This window comes from Falco rusticolus, chromosome 9 (genome assembly GCF_015220075.1).
Source record: "Falco rusticolus isolate bFalRus1 chromosome 9, bFalRus1.pri, whole genome shotgun sequence".
NCBI lineage: Eukaryota > Metazoa > Chordata > Aves > Falconiformes > Falconidae > Falco > Falco rusticolus.
This window is the reverse complement of record NC_051195.1, coordinates 15,334,785-15,355,747: the sequence shown is the minus strand read 5'-3', so window position 1 is coordinate 15,355,747 and position 20,963 is coordinate 15,334,785. Positions and strand designations below refer to the sequence as shown.

The window sequence follows — 20,963 nt, the reverse complement described above, 5'->3', positions numbered from 1 at the left end:
CATTGTTATTCCTTACCAGCTACCATGTGGTGACACACAGCCTGACATGTTTTGCATGCTGGTTTATGAAACCGTGCCATGCTACATTCTGTCTCCTCATGTGCTGCATCAGCAGCTCCTGCCCTAAGTGTGTTGCTTGTTGCTTCTAAGGAAGTGTGCATTCATTCATTATTGCTTATTCTTGATAACTCATGCTTATACAGAGAAAGAGAGAGGGGATGACTTAACATGTTTAAAATCTTGATGGCAGAGAGAGGAGAATGTAAAAGATAAAGGAAAAGATGGAAGAGTAGCAGAATGGATGGAAAATGCAGAGAGGCCCTTTTGTCCTTTTCATTCATATTTATTACTGTCTGCTCTGTTCCTTTATTTAACTTCCTTTGCTATATCATGGGTCATACTGCAAGCTTTAAGAACATTGTGCTCAGATAAAATGGAAGAAAGCCAACACATGCAAGACCTGAACATACCAGAGAGATTAACAGTGTTAATGGGTGGAGGCTGTTTGTAGTAATGTGAGAATATCTCAACAAGTTTCATACCTATGGAATAAAGGTCAAAATAAGGAGAGGGTCTGTCCTGTCTTTACTTCTGAGCATGAGGTATAGAGGGCTCACAGATTCACAAAACTTAATAAGTGATGGACGATTTTCACTGCTTTTAGATAAGATTTGAATTGATTCTTAAGAGAGCTGAGAAAATACTGAAAAAAAAAATCCACCAGCATTTGCTCAAACTTTTTTATGAATTCAGTTCAACTGTGTTCTGTTCCTTCTATGTTTGTCCTTCATATACATTCTAATGAACAAACTTGCTGGTGATGAGACTCACAGAAACAGAAATCATTATGCATATTATTCAATGAAGGATTTGGAATAATGCTTTGGTAAAGGTTGGATTCTTAAAGATACAGGCAACTAAGGAAATTTCACCTCTTCCCTATTGCTAGACTAGTTATAAACAAAAGGGCTCATATCCGGGGGTTTGTTTTCTATTCAAAAAACTGTAATTCTGAAATTCGTTAACGTTAAAATGTTTTTCATGCTGGAATTTATCAGCCTCTCAAACGGAAAACGCAGCCTAAACATGCATATTTTACCAAAAGCTTGTCCATTTTTTTTTTTTTGGTTTGCATTTTTTCCTTAAAATGCAAAATATTGGTTGATGTGTATTTCCTTGGCAGTAAGATCAAGACCAAACTCAAGGAATAACAAAGGTTAAAGCTGCTAACACTGGCTTCATTTACAACGAAATATCACAGGCAGAAAAAAATTCAAACACAGGACTTGCACCTGTCTTCTCTTAAGCACTGCAGAATAACTCTGAAATGTAAGGTAGAGAGAATGTCCAAGAAGAGGGAAAGTAAGGAGGAAAAGAAAGCAAAACCCAAAACCTAGGGGAAGATATACTGTTCTTGTTTCATGGACGAAAGACAGTAATGACATACTAATCATCTGACTAGATTCAGTCAGTTAAGAAAATGAAATTTTCCCATGTTTCTTACTGAATTGCTAAATGCTAGTAGACCTGTTGCCACAGCTGCTGATGGCTTTAGCTCTACTGAGCTGTCTGGGCCTGTTGCTTGGTGCTATTGTTGCACACACCAGCACTGGAAGTCTCCTGCTTTGCTGTCCCATGTCCAGCAAGTAAATCTGTGTGTCTCACTGGTGCTATATATGCAACTGAGTTCTTAGACAGGCTCCTTGAAACAGTTCTGGAGAGCTGGTAACCTACAGTGTGCAGATACCTATGTGACTTGAAGTTTCTGAAACAACTGTTCTTTGTGAAACAGACATTGATAGCAAAAAAAATTTGATGTTTTTAAAGCATTTTGTTATTGCCACACTGAGAAACACAAAGACATGGGGAATTTCAAGAAGCTAACCTTCTGCTCAAAAATATCTTTTCTATTAACTATTTTCTTTAAACTATTCCGGAAACTTTTTATAATATTCTTACAGTGCTCCTCTTCCTTCTGCTTGCTGTGTTGTTTCCCATCATAAGCAGTAAGTCGGCTGTTTGGATCTCTTCATTCACTGTGACATTAGGTACTTAAGCCTAAGGCGCCAATGTCTTTCAAAAGGTTGCACAGGGTGGCAACGCTTTGGTTCTGGAGATTAAATGCATCCAGGCACTGAATTCCAATTATTTCTTCACCTATGCTAACAATGTGTGCTTTTCTTTTTTCTCTACTCTTTCTACGAGGGAGACATTCAGTTACCCAAATATTTCTTTTGGACACAAATATAGCTTAGTTGCCGAAATAACTGAATGTATATGAATGGCAGACTTTTATTTATAACTGATCTGTTCCATATGTGACTGATTGCCTCCAGTAAAGATACTTAAATGTAGCTGAGCTATTTGTGTTGGAGGCAGTGGTTACAGAGCAGTATCATTTGGCAGTCACCAGACAGCTGAGATTTCTTAGCTGTTTTCTATACATGCCCCAGCAGACATCATTATTTTAAAAGTCACTAATGTTGCTTATTGGAATTCTAAAGTAAGTTTTTGTCTGCTTCTTCAAACTTTTTGCTTTTCCTTCTGCACTGAAGTAATGGTTTTCCTTCTCCCCCTCTCAACCCTCTTTTGCCAAGTTGTCTTTTTTATTCATTCACCTAATAACATCGCATATGCTACAGAAATGTTTTTTTTTAATTTATATACAACACCTATATATTTGCAAAGTAAGGAATAGAAGGTAAGGAAAAGCGTATGGGTAAAATATCTCTTAAGAAGTCCCTAAGACAGAGATTATGTTCTTTCTTCTCAGAGAGATAGCATGAAGGAAGTTCACTGACTTCCATGCAGGGGATAAAATCAAAGGATCCAGCCCAAGCAGCCTCAGTAGAACAGCACAGAAGGATTTTCACTACAAGACATCTTAAAATGACACTTGGAACTTGACAGTACCGTATTTCAATGTTGATTCAAATAATTAGTTTATACCTGTTATGACACTTTATTTAAACATAATATGCCTTGTAACTATAAACAAATAATTTGGCAATGATGTGGAGGAATGTTTTATATTCAAGCAACCCCTGAATAAAGTAAAGGAATGAAGTTATCAGAGAGACTGAGCAGCAGAAGCCCCACTGCTTTAAGAGATGCCCATGTGGATGTCTATTTCTAGACATTGCTTCTAAACTATCAAACATGTCCCTAAAATAGCATTACCGCAGAACACCGACGAGGATCAGAGGGGAGTACTGGTGAAGACCATTGCAATGTAGAGAACCTTCAGGTTTCTACTTAAGAGTAAATAGTTCCACACAGCCACAAGTGTACAGCAAGAACTGCTGAGAAGATTAATTTCGGCCTACTTATATTTCGTATCTCCAGTAAAAGTCCTACTAAGATTAATAAAACATTGGATAGCAGTGGATTGTAACATCAGAAGTTTTGAAAGCATTCAAGCAGCAGAAAAACCCCTATTAGTACACTAACTGCAGACAAGAACAGTACTGCTCATATTTTGGAAAGTTGTTGATGTGCAATTTAGATATGTTTTGATATTCTGTGTTTCAAAATATTGCAGTGGCCACTAAGTTCTGAAAGGCTATACATCAAAAGCTTCACTTTTTTTCCTCTCATTTTGACAATCACCACCACAACAGTATGATCTTTACATGCCTCTTGCTCATCTTAAGTCTACAGAGTATAAAATTCCTCCTGATAATGAAAATAAAGCTTCATGGACAGAGAAAAATGATTATGCAACCATCGAAATAGCATGCACCAAATTAAATTGATTGTTTTTGCTTTTTAAGCATAAGAAATATAACTCCATCAGAAAATCATGTAAACATACTCAGAAGTAAAAAGGGATACAAATTCAAGTCTTTGATAGGCCCTTGTAGCATATTTTGGAGGTCCGCAGGCAGAGACTATCTTAAATCGGAGATAAATAACTGCTAAAGATAAAAAGTTATCAGAAATGATCATCATCTGCAATTCCATGCACTCAGGAGGGCAGCGCAGCTCCCATGCTTTGGCTTGATAGTAAACACACCATCATGGGCTGGAACAGCGCAGTCTATGAGCAGGAGGGTAAAAACTGCGGGTGCCGTTTAGATACAAATGCTGATTATGGAAGTCACCTGATCTTGTTACAGGGAAGCGCCATGCTATGGGGAGTCTTCTGTAGCTGCATGTTTCTACACTGACCCAAACAATGTGTCCTCCAGCAGCCACTGCAGAAACCTACTCCTTGGGAGCATGAGAGGTAGGACCTGTGTAACTGCAGGAAGTCTTCTGCGCCATTACAGCTGTAGGAATAGTTGTCTGCCATATGTACTGTATACAAGTGCTCATTTTAATTAAGGTTTAATCTCCTCAATCTCTGCACTAATCCTTGGTTCTCTCATAATACTCCCACAGACCACTCCAGGGCATTTTCTGGCATCAAAACCATCTTGACTTTGCCGGCTTTGCTCTGGTTTGACAGGTCCTGTGCATCCATCTTCATCTTTCATTTTCTAACAGAAATCTGCTAAATATGTGAGGCAGAAAAAACCCCCAGTGTTTGAGCATTAATTGGATGAGAATGGCAATTTGTAGATTTGAGGAATAGCAAAGGTGCAACTGGAGTGTATAAGTGGGCAGCTGGCACAGTAGTTTTTGCCAACATTTGCGTCAACGTGGGAGTACAGCAATATGGTAGCTGTTAACATTGTACTCAATAAATATCTCATCATATGTGATGATATGACTAGCCTTTTGGAGGAAGAAGCTGAGTATTCTCTGCACCCACAACAGGATTTTATGTGTAATCCCAACAAATGTCAGCAGGTCTTCATGGGTGCTTAAATACTGTATGCCTAAAACTGATTTCTTGAAATCTAGTGTATGGGGTAACCGAAATAATAGTGAAATAATTTACACTTTGAATTATCCAGAGAAAGACCAGTGCAGTGCTCAACATTACGCTTTTTCTCAGCTGACTCAAAGGAAAAGACACAGGCCTGCTGTTGTCAAGTGCACGGGACAGTTTCTGTTAACGTAAGACTTGGTTTCTATGGGTTATGTATGTATGTGCCTCCATAAAAGGGAAAAATTTATTTCCAACATATTTCTGTTGCTGTTACAAATAGGAAGGATATTAAAATTAGTGTTTTAGGATGAAGGGAATTGTTTCTGTTTCACATGAATTTGATACATTTCATAACCATTGGAGTTAACAACAAAGACAATGTTATAGATAAAAACGGCATTAGACCTCAGTGGGGTACCTTTCAGCAACTATTTCTTGCCATGAGGTTTCCTTCTGTGGATCTCTTACAACCCTTACGCAAAGAATTACTAAATTCTTCTACTAGTAAAGAAAAATATAAAAATCTGATTTTAGGTTTCTGTCTTCTAGTCATGTTCTGTTTTTATTTTGCCATGACATCTCTCTCTGTGAGGAGCGTGCCTACTCATCTTCCTCCACCTTCTTCAAAGGCCTTTTCTCTGCACGTCAGTCCACCACCGCTGCTCTTCCAAGTGTCATCCCTACACAACTACTAACTTGGAATAACTCCCAGAGCCCCATATTCTGTATTTATGGCATATATGTTCCCTTAGAAGAAAGGCCTCTATACTAAAAAATTATCATGACATCAACTAAAACATCATCATTTTGAAGAGCCAAAGCTAGTGAGATTTTAAAGAGATTATGTCTGTGAAGCTTTAGAAAGGTTGATTTACAGATGCAAATAGCAACAAACAGAACTGGAGCAAACTCAAAACATATACTATAACACTTGGCTTGATCTTTTAGTCCATTTCACTGAAAATGAACACACTAGATTTAATAAGGTGATGTAAACCTATATTTATTTTCAGGACCTATGAAAATGCCCTGAGTTAATCAATTCCTCATTTTTATTTATTTCTACATTGTCCACTAGTATCTTGCTGCTAGCATGTACGTACGTGAAGCACAGAGTTAAACCGCTTTTTAACGCTGAGAAATTCTAAAACAAATGCAACAAAATGTCCTATCAAGCCACTAGTAAAACTAGATGGCTACTCAGGTAAAGAAAATTTTCCATTCATTAGTAATGGTGCTTATCCACTTTCCAAACCAACTTCCAAAATGAGGATTCTACCCACAGAACATCACCCATATTTTCAGTTTGACATTCACAAAATCATATGCTGTCTTTTATGAAAGAATTGGGAATGTAAGGCAGTGGAAGAAAAAAATTACAGTACTAAATGACAGTGCTACTTTGAACTAAAATGACTTATTCAAGTGCTTTGTCTACTACGATAAACAAAAATGCTCTTATATACATAGGAAATTAAGTTTTGTAGTTTCACATGCAAATATAAGGAGGGCTATTTACTCTTTCTTCCTGAAAAGTTAAGGATTGGCACATTCCCTAATAAAATACTTTCAATAAGCTTCATTAACATAGCTATTTACATTCACAGTTATTGTCATAAACACAAAAAAGGAAAATACATTCTCCACCCTATCTCTTAAGCCTGAAAGCTTAAAGATCTGTAGAGAAATATCAAACTGCAACATTCCATTACACCAAAACCCAAAACATAAAACTGCACCTTCTGAATGAAAATGAAGATTCTGAAATGTTGCTCTAGAAAGTGAGGTATCAGCAGACTGATTTTAGCAGCAGGCAGCCAAGACAGACTATGGCAGAGGTGGGTATGATTCTTTTACTGCCAGTCTGGGTTCAGCCTACTGCCTGAGAGAAGTGAAGAGCTCACGGGGATGGGCCAGCCCCAGAAAGGACAGAGGAGTAGGGAGCCCAGCCACCCCAAGAAGTCACCACTTCTCTTCCAGCTGGAGGCCCAGGCTGTATTGTAAGCTGTCTCATTTGTATCTACCAAAGAGGTGGAAGAAGGGCCTCATGCAGCCATCACCAGCCTGGCTGGACTGTAAAGAATTTGTGGGATGAATCTACTACTTGTTCTCTCCCAAGGTGTTTCCAGTGTCCCAAGGACATGGGAGAGCCCCATCAGCCTGAATGAGTACACCCACACATTGCTCAGAGATGGCTGATATGCATCATTATATCTGCTGTTCCCAGCTCTGATTCCTTTCTTCGAGGAGATGCTACCTAGTGACTTAAGTCTGGTTTGTAGCCAGTCCATGATAAAGCTCCTATCCTGCATACGGTGTTTTGTGTGTTTGATAGTGACAGGATGAGGCTTAAGCCATGGCTGTACTGGCCAGCTGTCTCCAGTGTGCCTTCCAAGCGCCAGGCAAGTCTTAGGAGACATGTTGATAGGGAAATACTGTAAAATAACATTTTGTATAGAAAGTACTCTGCCATGACATATACAGTGTTATTTTGGACAAGTTTTCTTCATCAAGCAATAAACAATCTTGTACCAAAATAAGGACAGCTGGAACTTAACACCCTACATAATTAGCTTTCCAATAAGAATTTAAATGAAAAATAAATATCAGTAAATCCAAGTATGCTGAACCACGTGAGAATTATGAAAACTGAAGGTTATATGCAGGAATTTGACATAGAGTGTGGGGCGTTGAGAAATTTATAAAGCCAAGTACTATTCTCTCTTCATTTTGCAATGAAGCACTGCTCCACTGGGTTTTACAATCCTAAGGGGACTTGAAACAAAGACACTTCAGCCGCACAGCCAGAGCACCTATGCCTGAAACTAGGTGTCAAAATCAATAGTCTGATATCCCACCCAGGAGAATGGAGCATTCTGCACATATACAAATAAATAAAACTCCAGTCACAAAACAAGCAACATACAAACAAGACAACCTTTATCCTTGAGCATCTGGGATCCGAAGGCATTCAAGTCTGAGAGAACAAACCATATTTGAGCTTTGTCACATGCTAAAGAGCAGGTCTAACCATCCCTTCAGAAGAGTACACCATCTCTTATATCTTATAGCTGAATCACATACAGGTACTCCCCTCATGCAAAAATAAATAAATGTATTCATTTCATGGAAGCAGCCATAAACTTTTCAACAGATGGGAAACCTGATAGACTGAGGTGCCATGTATCCCTTACTTGCTGATTTCAGGAAGGGAAGCTTTTGGTTTTTAAAGTTGTTTTTAAACAATTTTCCAACTTCATGGCTTAGGAGAAGATCAGCAATGTAGAAGAATACAATTTCACGTTGTTAAACTCCAGAGCCATGTGGGAACCAGGCAAAATACTTAATGTAAGCAGAATAAAAATTTAAAGAAAAATGCACATCAGGTTTGCCTGTATAACATGGGTGTTCCCATGCAAATCCCTCAGCCATTGCACACTCAGAATTGCATCAAACCATTAATTCTAAAATGACTTCATCCTTCAGCATTTCCTACTTTCCACATATCTGAGCTTCTCACTGAATCTGCAGGAGAATGTTCCCTTCGGGCAGTGGGTCATGTTCTTCCAAGCCCCTCCATCCTGGTTTCTCTCTCTCGGTCATCTTCCTCTCCTAATTGCTCAGCTCTTTTCTAGTTCCCTTTCCTCCCTCTTTCCAGTCTCCCTCTGCCCCAGGAGTGCCGTACCTTGCGCACAGGGTGACCGGCTGGGATCCTTGCTTGAGGAGCTGCCCCCACTCACGCTGGAGATAGCAACTTCTCCGTGGGCCCTTCCCTTCGCAGAGGGCTCCACACTGCCCTCCTGGCGCTCCTCCCCCAGCTCCCACCAGTCCCCTCACTCAGGCACAAAGAAGAGAGGTTTTGTTGGAAGCTGTGTTGGGGCCTCGTGCGGGGAACGGTCCTTCCCACTCTGGCCACTAGACAAACATCAAAGGCACCTGAAGTGAAGGATCCATAAGGCACCTGGGTTGCTCCTAGTCCCATCCCAAAGTCAGGCAGGTATGAGCTTTGAGCTCTGAAGGCAGCCTGCTTCCCAAAATCCCTTTGCAGTCAGCACTCCTGGTGACCTTCCCTCTCAGTGCATATATTCTCCCAGCAGCAGAACTGGGGAGGTTGAACAGGGGAGAGGAGGAGGAGGCTGCTCAACCAGGCTTCCCCTGCCACCACTGTCATCATATTTGCATTGCAGGGAGGTGATCTGACTGCCTTTGTGGGGCCCTCTGGCAGGATCCCAGCAGCCTTTCTGTGCCACTGCTCACATTGTACTGCAGGAGGATAAACACGGGCTTGTCCACAGTGCTCTTGACAGCTCTGGAGGAAATCCATGACCGCCCAGTATCAAATAGGCCAGAGAAGCTGGGCTACTTTCTGTGCATTGGCTACTGTCTGTATCCTAATTCCCTGTCTCTTGTAGGAATATGGATGTTCGCTGGTATCAGCAAAATAAGACAAGGTAATACGATGGGACTGTGATAAATATTCTTACTTGGAGTTTGATGCTACAAAATTGTCTTTAATGCTCCACTGTTTCTAAAGACACAGACTGGACAGTGTTTAACATTTCTCGGAACCATGCCAAGATGCCACAGAGATAAATAAATGAGGCAGGAAATACATAAAGTTTGAGAAGGAAAAAAGCAAGTTCCTAGTGCGAGGGGAAAAATATTTTAAAACCAGAAAAGAATCCTCTCTACCCTGAACATATTCAAAAACATTAAAGATGTTATCAACACTCTACTCCTTCCTGTCTAATCTCTCTTTGACAGGGAGGATAATCATGGAAAACATAACAAGATCTTTCATCTATCTAGAAGTCTTAATACCCTACTGCCAGGCACTATATATATGAGCTACAAGAGCATTATGCTGACTGCACAGATTTGAGTGACTACACAAACTTCAAGGCCTGAGAATTCAAGAAATCAATCAGAAAAAAAATCAGCAAGGTTGGCCCTCTCCAAGCTTTGAGATCTCCAAACTAGAAGAAATTCCCCTGTACTTCCTGAACTTAACACAAGGACTTGAAACCCTCTGGCCTTCTCTGTTGAGCAGTCTACCTCCTATACCTGTAACACGGGTACTGGTCTAGTCTCCTACAAATGCTGGATGTCAAACTTCCCCTGGGCCCCACAACATACAGGCAGAGAGCTACCGTGGCTCCTACTGTATACTCTGGGGAAATTCTAGTAGCTTTAACAGAAGCTGGTGTATGTGTTACAGACCCAGATTATGGTTTTTTCATTTTCTCTGTTATCACTTCGGTAGAGTTGCTTTGCCTTCAAGGAAAGCCCTTCCTCAGTGTAGAACCTGAAATCTATGAAAGCGTAGGTGTGCAAGTGGGACCTCCATCTGCTCTCCAGCGGAGCAGGCAAAGGGGCAAAGCACACATGCTTACTGTAAGATAGTGCTTTATTTTTCTGTAAAACAGAACATGGCATTTCATCAATAACCCCTTTTCCGCAAAGACAAAAGGCGGGATTCTCCTGCCGACCTCCCCGTTGCTGCAGTGATCAGCTGATCATACTCTTTCAAACTGATGTGTATCATCTTTATTCCACTGTCTTCAATGAAGATAGAAAAATTTATACGCACTGACAAACTAATCTTTACATATTACTGCAGTTGTGTGCTATTGTACAAAGGAATATAGTTACAAAATTTCAATGCAAATATGGATACGAAAAGAAAAAGAATCTTTCCCTTTCCTAAAAGCAGTTACACCATCAGATTTCTACAGGACCATAAAAGTGCAGGCTACAGACTGTGTTTTTTTCTACTTTTCCTCTGAAATTAACATTGTTCTAAACAGCTCTAACCTTTGCACTTTTTCCTATCCCAAATCAGTTACTATTTCCTGTTCTGCATTTAATTTTTAATATGGAATTAAATATGTACTGTGATCAAAAAATCAATTTCCTTTTGAATTACCCAAATGTTAAAATCACACTTCTGTGGCAAAGAGATGGCGCTCTGAAGAACAGAGCCATCTACAGAAATCTTTTTGATAATGGTGTCCTTCTTTCAAATCCAAACATATCCTTGATGTAGAATACAAATTGAGCTCTAGTGTATAAGTCAGCTAGGGTTTCAAAGTTGGCCTTTATACTTTGCCATTAATTAATTCCGTCCAAGAAATTCAAACAAAGATACAAACAAAAAAGTTCTCTAAATACGTTACATAAGGCATTCAGAATATTCCGATTCATTCCCCTCCAGGAACACAGCAGAGTCAAAGAATAGTGTACACAGCATGTTTAGACTGTATAAAAAGCACTAGAAACTGTAAGAATAGTTTAAAACCCATTTATTTAAAGCTCTCCATTATAAGAGCTATTGTAGAGTATTTGCTAATCAATCTACACTTCTGAGTTCTTAACAATTGCAGGCTTAATGAAGTGTACTTTTCTTCACTTTCAGATGCAGGAACAAATAGTTTCCTATTAAAAGGGAGGAAATGAAAGCAGAAGGCAGAAGACTTCTTTCAAAAATTACTGGAGCTTCTGAACAATTTAAATATTGACTAGAAAGTCAGAAACTCTTACTTGGAATCTCTTTCTTTAGGGAGGGGGAAAGGTCTGAGAAAGAGACTTTCTTTCCCAATACACCCCCCATGTACATATTTAAGTCAGGTAGGATGAATATTCTCTTCGATACAATGAGGAAAGCCCCCCAAAATCTGGCAGAGAAAACTCATACAACTTACTCCAATTTGTTTTTAATGTCATTTTGTTGCAACTATCACAACATAACTAAAACAGAAGTTGAGAACTGGGTCAGTGGTCAGTCAGTATAGAGAGATCTTTCAAGCTGAGTAATCAAAAATGGTTTTTGCTGGGGAGTAAGCAATGCAGCATGGTGTAAGAACACAGCAGACGTGTCTATTCAACCTGAAAGTACATTAAGAGTTTTCTTTTTCTCAAGATTTACTTAGCCTAACCTGTATAGAAAACCGAAAGGAAACTTACATCCTAACATCTTTGCCTTAAAACTTAGTAGCATTCACTCACTGGAAACACAGATCTGGTAGACAGGGAAGAGGCCATCACAAATGATATGTCAGACTAAAAAACCAAAGTGAAAAGTAGGTTTTGTTGTGTTTCCCACTACCGCACAACACACAGATGCCATCTCCCTCGCTGTCCCTGCTGTGGTGTTGTGACAATCTTTTATAAGAGACCACAGAGCAAAGTTGATACCACACAATGCTACAAGCACCATCAACTTCTGTGAAATTTCCCAAGCCTATTATCTGCTACTCTTAGTTCTTTATTCTTACACAGAACTGATTTCTGACAGCTCTTTATTTGTGCTAGGATCTTCTATGATCATTGGTTTTGTGTAGCCCATCTGATTATTTTCTTGTAATTTTATTTACTGTGCACTGAGACCTAGGAAAGTCCTACACCAAACCGGCTAATTTATATGACAATTTGTAAGGATTGCAAACAAGCAGCATGAGAAAGGAGATATTTGACATTCTCTTGGCTTTTAATTTAGAGGTAGACCTACAATAAAAGACAATCTTATTAAGGTTTTAGATTAGAATGACTTCTAGCATTTCCTGTGACTGTTTCAAAAGATACAGTTCCTGTAAGGGGAAAGGAAATTAAGTCCAGTGCCTATATGGGCATAAAGAAGCATATATCTTTCTAATTTTCTTTTATCATGTTTATGATAAGATATTTATCAATCACTATATTTCCATCATGCAAATTTTGATGGTTTCTGGGTTTGTTTTTAACATACCTTCTTGTTAGTGCAATCTGTGTAAACATTTATTGGTGCCTTTTAGGCACTAAACCACCTGCACTGAAAGGCATAGGGCACAGAAAAAATTTCACTTACACACTGCAGGAATCAGCTACTGGGAACAATGTAAACCCAAACCAAGAAAATATCAATGATTTCCCTCCTTCTTCCATGTAATAAATTCCAAATGCCATGATTCAGCTTTCCTGATTTAGCTTTTGTATTCCACCTGAAAACTGAAGATACAACTAAAATCACAGTGTGATACATGCCTGAATTTTTTTGTCCCCTCCAGTTAAATATAGGAAATCCAAATCCAAAGGAAGCTGATACCTGGATTCTCATAGCTTGCCTATCTGAACAGCTTTATGGCCTCTCATTCAAGAATTTGGATTTTCTCTGAGGCATGAGGCTTGGAAATGAATCTGACACAATATAAATGCTTTTGTTATGTAAATGCAAAACTTCACCTCATTTTTCATATAAACCCCCTCTGCTACATCTGCCTCTCACACTTAGTCTAAATATGACTGTCATGTTATATCTTTGCAATGGATGAATCTGCCTATACTTTGCACTTGATAAAGACAAGAAATTATTGCTTGACTTATTGTCTGGAAATTTGGTACAGTATCTCTATTTATGATCTGGAAAAAGATACATGACTTCAGGAAATGTAACTATTAACCACAAGGATTTTATGAAAGATAAACAAAACCACATGTGAGTAGCAATGAAATGTTCAGTTTGATGGGACATGGACAAGTGGAAGTTGTACCCCATGTCAGAAGCAAGCTAAAAAGCATTAATGAAACCACAGTATCTTTTGATATTAACACGGGTTGCAAAGGAAAGAGGAAATCCCAGTTCACTTAAGGGAACAAAATCCATCTGATCCCACTTAGCTTTGCAATGTATGAACAGATATTCAGGCATGAAAAGCAGACTGCACTATTTGTCCACAAAAAACAGTATCATGCGATGAAAATTTGTATTATTACTGTGACTACAATTTATAGACTATATAGTCTGGTGTGGTAATAGATGAATATTTCTGCAGTATAGTGTGGGATAATTGCCAATTACACTAAGGGCTCTGTAAGAAAGGTTTCCATGACAGCATTCTGTGTATCATTGGCATTTTGGAAATAACATCCAGTTTTGATCTCTGAATTCTACAGATTTTGCTGTTCCCATGAAACATTACATTCAAGTGGAAAAAAGCCAGGGCTATAGCATACTTTTTTTACATACAGCCAGGAGTGCCTGGAAGTGATATTCCTGTGATAAACTGTAGAACTATGTGATAAACCACAGAAATATTTGATAAATGCACCTATTAAACACCTTTAATTACCTTTTCTACTCTCTGGCCAGTAACCATTCTGTCTCGGGAATTATTATGAACTTTTATACTGTTGAACAGACTCAGACTGCTGGCATTTCCAATTTTCTGTCTACGGTGGAGGGGGAGAGGAAAAAAAAGCTTTTCTATACATTAAAATATGATGGCTTTTAAAGCACAGCAACTTCTTCCAGAGCTGAGGATGCATTTAGTGCTGAATGAGGGAGGAGAGTTGGGACAAGGAGGGCCTTAAAAATACTTCACATTCAGATGCTCATCAAAGTTGTCCCAAGTAAGTTTTTAATCTTTTTTTTGCAGCTGTCTTACTCCTCCACATTTGGACAGGCATTTTCCAAGAGGTCTGAAAGAGCTAGCTGCTCAGTTCCTATTGCATTTCAGTGGCACCCTGACGAGCTGCTCTAAAGGCTATTAGACATGAAAGATAGTCTTCGTACCAGAGTTTAAACTAAACACTGAGTATCTGTGATTTGTCAAGAACAACGTTAAAATACAGACCTTATCTGCAGGGGAGGGAGAGGTCCTGTGTAACTTTCTGCTAGTTTGTAACTGGGGACTTTTCTAAATCCACCTATGACTCTGATAAGGCAAAAAACACTATCACATTATGCATATCTGTCTGTAAGCATGTATGTACAATTTAGATACAATAAAATATCTAACTACTTGCAATCTCCTTAAGGAGCTTTTCTTTTAATCCATTTGAATTTCAAAGCATAACTAAAATTGCAGGAGAATTTTAATTGTATACAAGATTTGAGCTTGGATAAGTGATCCATATGGATTCTTAATCTTTTGTGAGCAGCCAGTAATTCTTAGTCAGTGTAAAAAAGAATTCAATAATAATACAAAGAATGGGTGACATTAAAAAAGCATGGATTTTCTAGTAAGTTTGGAGGTAGGGCACATAAAATTCCTTCTGATAAGGGAAAGAGGTACTGTTTCTAAAGTGCAACTTTTATTAATTGATTTTCCCACATTTCTTAGAGGATTATGAGAAAAATCTGAAGATGTGGTGAATGAACAGTACAGCATTCCTCAGCTACTCTCAGGGACAGAGAAGAGACCTACCCACACTGTTCCTACAGTAAATCCCAAGGTGTTTTTCTGTATAAATGTCAGTCAGGAGCATTAGCCACTGGTGTCCCACTTTCATGCATGGTCCTTCATTTCAAGCTCCAAATAACCAATAAAATATACCAATGTATACCAATTTCCATCCTTACGAATGCTTATCAGCAGGCCTGTACCCTGTCAGGAAAGCAGTTTTGCTGGGCCATGGAATGGAAGTGAGCCTTTTGCTCCTGTTTTGAAGAATGTACAAATTTAACTTGTAGAAAGCTTGTGCGTAAGGGATGACCTGATACCCTTGGTAACACGTAATGTGAAATTAGAGCTTCCACTGGAATCAACGAGAGCAAGATGCACTGGTGGCACCACAGATAACCGAAAAGAGCACGCACTTTGAGCTGAGCTATGGTACTGCCTAATGATTAACATGGTAAGAATTTATCTGACAGACCAGGTCTAAAAGAGAGTATAAGGCCCTTGGCACAGCCCTAGCGGTGAGGGTACCACATGTAGTAGTAATTTGTCTGTCTCTCCAAATTCACACCAGAAGAAGAGGTGAGATAAAGTCCTGAGGAAAACCACACAGGTGAAGTAGGGAGAGGCTAAGTTTATTGTAGCAACTCACTTCACCCAATACTAGAGGAAAGCAACACTTCATCTTCTTCGGGGTCAGGTAATGTGCTCAAGAGAGATGCTTGGTTCTGGTAGCTTTTTTCTTCTGAAGGGGAGGAAGTGGGGGTTTCTGAATGTGTAGCCAGATCTGCTTTGCTATTTACTTGATTTCTAACCACAAGTCTCTTCTTACAGAACTGTTCTATATTCTTTGCTTAAGGTCTTAAAAGAAATTTGGAGAAGTTTGATCTGGGGGAAGAGGTACAGTCTTTAATTTTTGAGGAATGCTGGTAATTACAAGAAGAGGCGATAGTAAAATATTTGATGGGGTGCCCCGGTCTATGTTATGGTCATACATGTAGTGCTGTACCTTGCTCAGAGCAGCACTCGCTTCCATACCCAAGGTTTGTTACTTTACAGGAAAGAGCAAATGAAGAGGGAGAAAAATAGTGCTCAGCTACTGCCTTCCCCATTTTTCTCACCAGGCTTTTGTTTATTCTTTGAAAGTGGTCCCTATCCTTGTCTTAAATACAAGAAAACCATTTTGAGGAGAAAAATGCATGTAGGCATTTGCAGACACTTTGGGATACGGCAGCCTGCAGAGTTTCCCTAGCAAGCATGCACTCTGAGCCTGCAGAGAGGGCTCACACTTTGCCCTGCATTCCCAGCTCCAGAGACCCTTCTCACACAGGATGGTATGTTATGTGCCCTACACAGCTGACAACTGGCTTCTCTCTGTTCCACAGTCCTCTTTGTAACACCACTTTGGAAAACACCACCTTGCACAAACCCTGGGAAGACAATCAAACAGAAACCTACAGCCAAGGGCAAAATAACACCATGCCAATAGCAAGTTTTGATGATAAAGTGTTCCCAACCCAGACAATTTGGATATATATATATCACATTCAAGCCGAAGTCACAAATAAAAATGAAGCATGATTTAATAAGCTGCCAAGGAAGCCAAAGAGGATTTTGGACTTTCTGCCTATGTGAACATCCTGGCACTTGACAGGCTTTTGAGCTGGTGGAGGCTGCCTTACCTACACTGCCTCTCCTGCACAGAGAAGGCTGAAGGAAGGCTGCAGAGAGCAGGTACAGCTAGCATCCACAGGCAAAAAGAGCAGCACATTTCAGCAAATTAGAGTATGTAAGTGTGCAAAGCATCTAAATACCTTATTTTAAAAATTAATTGTCACAGGAAAGCGAAGATGTTATCTTGGGAAGAATTTTACTTCTCAGAATATGCTGGCAGCATAGATCCTGTTATAGTGTACTTAGCAAGTTTCCCTAAAATCAAAACCTTAAATAAACTGCAAAGTATGCCAATATTTCTTCAGCTCAGAGGTGTGGTCCCCTTCTATGTTTGTTTTTTTTTTTTCTTACCAATGAAAAGTACAATGAACACTTGAGCTGTAGAAAATACACTGTAAAACCCCAGCTTTCATGCAGACACCATTTTACAGGAGCTGTAACGTCCTATGGCTCCCTGCTTGTTCTGGCTCCTCTGCCTGACTGCAATAGGAGCTAGCTATGTAACATCTGATGCCTACAATCCACTCAGCAGCTCTTCTTTTTTTTTTTTTTTCAAAAGAGAATACCACGCAACTCTAATCAGAGTTGATGTAGATCAATATGAGCCTTTAGTTTCATTATATTTAAAGGGACACATGATTTATTGATCTGTGTATCAAATTTTAGTACACGTATTTTCTGTTTTGTCTGCAGTTAGTTTGTTATAACGCACAGTGGGTCTGCAGATCCAAATGTCACTCGGTACAAAAACAGAGTAATACCAGGAAGATGATTAAGCAGCTATATTGGTATAGGACACACTTATTTTATGCTGTCTTTAAATTTGTAGTATATAGAGATCGCTACTTAAACACAGTGAAGTAAGTTAGGGCCGTGCAAAAACCATTAAATCAGAACATCCCTCCTTTCAGGGGTTTTATAACATGTTTGCTTACTGGACTAAAATGTTCTGTGCTAATTCTAGATATTTTAAAATAATTTAAAATTAAAAGCTGATTAATCTTGTGTTGTTGATAATTAGTTGAAATCAACAGAGCTAGTTAAAAAGCAAAGGCCACATACTGTGCTGCCATATATCCTCTGCTTAATATGCTTTTTTCTTCTTATTTTTTTAAAAAAAAAACCACACATGTGGTCTGATTATACATCTGACGAGCTGATCAGTAGAGTCAGGACTTAGCTAGGATTCGCCTCACTGGCCATGTATAGATATGTATACATTAGAGATTTAGTCTAACAACTGCCTAAGCTCCCTCTACAGCCAATGCAGTAGGACAGGCACCATTACTCCATCCTCATCTTGGGATCCTCTCTAACGACCAGCTCCACCTAGATGGCTGCCCTTGGGTACATACCAGAAAAAAGCCAAATACAGAAGATATGAATCCCAGCTGCAGTGAAAGCTGTTGATTTTACTTAAAATCAACTCTGCTTAATTTCATAGGTTTGACGCAGCCCCAATACCTCACCTCAGCGATGCATCAGAGCTAATTTCTGCGAGATGAGTGCATTCTTACAGACAGGCGTGTGCAAGAGGGACTAGCTGAATCATGCTCTCAGTCAAAAAAGATAGACTGATGTTCACTTGTCAAAGCTTGTATAAATCATGTGCCATCCTTAATAGGATTAATTAACACAGTATTAAGGATAAGGAGCAAACCTGCAGCTGTAGTGCCTTTAACGTATGAGGGGCTTTTAACACATTTGACCTTTCCTACTCCCAGCTGAAGTGCAAAAATATCTTTCAGATTTGTTTCCACATGGAAACAAGGAAAAGAAACATGAAAGCTAAGTTAATACTTAAGAATGACAGTTTAATTGTCCTCTATGGAGGTGTCATCACCCGCTAATACTTTTTTTTTCCCAGGGCATAAAGAACATCCATTATATTTGTCCTGCCTATTAGCAGTGCTGGAGTTGTGAACAGAGAACACCAGTTCTACTTATGCTGTGAATAAAAACATGATCCTATATGAATGACTCACTGCTCTTTTGTAAGCTTGTAAGCATCTTTGCGTGAAAGATGAAGGCATTTTAGATGAGCCCAATGGAATCAGTGCTGTCCTCTCAAGCTTGAGGACACTATTCTGAAGAAGACAGACCTGAAACACCACAAGATTTGAGCTAATGTGTTACTGGAAAAGAAATCCACCAAAAACCAGCTAAGAAGCATTCTTTACTTCGATACGCAATTCAGCTTGGCTGTGGAAATGCCTGTGGTTCAGATTTCTTTCTGAACATTTACTCTAGTTATGCAGCATTGCTGAGGGTGGGTGCAGTTTTTTGAAACTTGTTTTAGGGAAGCAGTAGGTCTGAAACATACACCAAAGGGCAGCTAGTTTCTTAGCAATATTTTTAAAAAGTTGTTTCAACAATAAGAGATCAATTGATTTTTTTTTCAATTATTATTTTCAGGCTTAAAGGAAAACCTTTTTTCCCTGTCCCCATTTTTCACTGAACTTGACCTGTCAGGACTCAAGTGTGCTCATCTGAATCCCTCCTCACCACCTTTGCCCAGCATTGCTGCTGGACTTGCTGTTGGTGGTTGAGCGCACTGCCACTGCTCCTGTCCTCCTCTGCTCAGCCACATCTGCTGCTTGGGCTGCTGGAAGAGGAGAGGAGCTACCCTGGGAGCCCAGGGATGCCCTGCCTGCCAGGCCCATTGCTCAGAGATCCTGCTCTCCTCTCTTGCTACTTGCCATGCTCCCACATATGGCCTGGTGTATCTAGAAGAGCTACTTGGCTTGCAGGACAGCACACACGCTTTGCCTTGGGGGAGGTGGTGTGTACGGAGCCTGGGAAGTGGAGAGGTCTAGAGGAGTCCCATTTGTAAGAACTGGTACATTCCTTTGTCACAAGGCTGAAAGTACGTATGGCTTTTATAAAGTTAGGGCTATTATTTCTGACACTGGTTCCGACTCTCACCAATCCTGGAAACCGTATTAGCAGGTTTCAGCAACCACAGATTTCACCTATCACAGTCAAACAGGAAGAACCTTGCAAAAATTCATCGTCTTACATACACAGGCTTGCCTAAGAGGTGACACAAGAAAGATTCTACACACTTGAAGGGCAAAACTCATTTAACAGGCCCTTATTCTCTAGTCATCCAGGACAATGTGTTTCTCTGTTGGCTTTGCTTCTCTGAGCAACTGCGCTGAAGCTGGAACACTTCTTTCATGCAGCCCAAATGCCGGTTTCCATTTTGTAGAGCTACATGATTCGATTTGCTTCGGTGGTTCAAAAGTTCAATGGGGAAGAGCTCCTGCGGAGAGGAGAGCGTGAGCAGCTCACACTAACAAATGGGTGCTTGCCTTGGAGAACAGCACATGTCTGTTCGCATGCATCCAAACTGCAGGCTGCTAAAGCATCCCACCGAGAGCGAGCCTGGCAGGGGAAGCAACTTTACAGACCTTTGAGTCACCAGGAGTAACATGAACAAGAGCCAGAAAAAACATTTTGCTGTTTAAAAGGGAATCGTTATACAGTGCTTGATAAAGTTTATTGTACCAATTCGTGGAATCAAGAGGGAAAACAGTATCCAGTTGTTTGAGGAAAGCATTGAGATGTAAAATCTGACCTCAGCTCTGTGTTGTTGTGACAGGGTAGAGACAAAAGCATACACAAAACCCATAGCTAAGAAAGGGAAAAGCAAAGCTGGTAGCTGAAAGAATCCCAGCTGCTGCCTAAGGACAGTCACAATATGCGAGGCGGAAGGGAATCACCCATGTCCAAGTCCACATCCAGGGAAAAAAACTAGTACAAAGATAGCAGTTTTTGGTATTGTGCCTTTCTAAGGTCAAGCAAAAGTATTTTCAGAGCAAAAGAATAAAGGTAAAACATACTATTTTTTCTCTCAAAAAGACCAAGTCAAAGTAGCGTTATCCCACAAACACTATACATCCCAAAGAAATACCTTCCTCAAAAATAAAGTATCTTGCCCTGCTCCTACTCAAGTCAGAGACATCGCTAAGGGAGAAAAATTAGACCAATACAGTAAGCAAAGGTAAGAATTTGTCCACACCCGTCTACGACAATTATATGGCATGAAGGGTTTGAAAGAAATTTAACATGCTCTGCAGTGTTAACAGGACCATTTAACTACCAATATGTACAAACTTCTCTATTATACCACATCAACAGCCAGACCCCTCTGCCTGGGAATGGTTCTCTGTGGTGGGACAGGAGAGCTCACAGCACGCAGGCGTACCACTTTGCCAGGCAAAGAGCCTTGCAGTGAGTGCTCCCAGCACGCACGCTGCCCGCTCTGCCCCCAGCACTTGCATTGCCTCCTCAGACCGCACCCTAGCAACATCACC

General features: G+C 39.9%; 1 protein-coding gene across 3 annotated transcripts in view; it reads right to left on the bottom strand.

Annotated features, from left to right (window-relative positions):
• The window catches only part of PHYHIPL (phytanoyl-CoA 2-hydroxylase interacting protein like), a 79,690-nt gene that overhangs the window by 49,793 nt on the left and 8,934 nt on the right, over positions 1-20,963 (bottom strand). Inside the window, exon 1 of one of the 3 annotated variants that reach the window (XM_037400761.1) lies at positions 11,822-11,950. The exons of 1 other annotated variant lie outside the window; for it this stretch is intronic. The gene's annotated coding sequence lies outside the window, so the exon portion shown is untranslated. Of the gene's footprint in view, positions 1-8,501; positions 8,955-11,821; positions 11,951-20,963 lie in introns of those variants that run through there. One more of the 3 variants, XM_037400759.1, reaches the window with a different exon arrangement.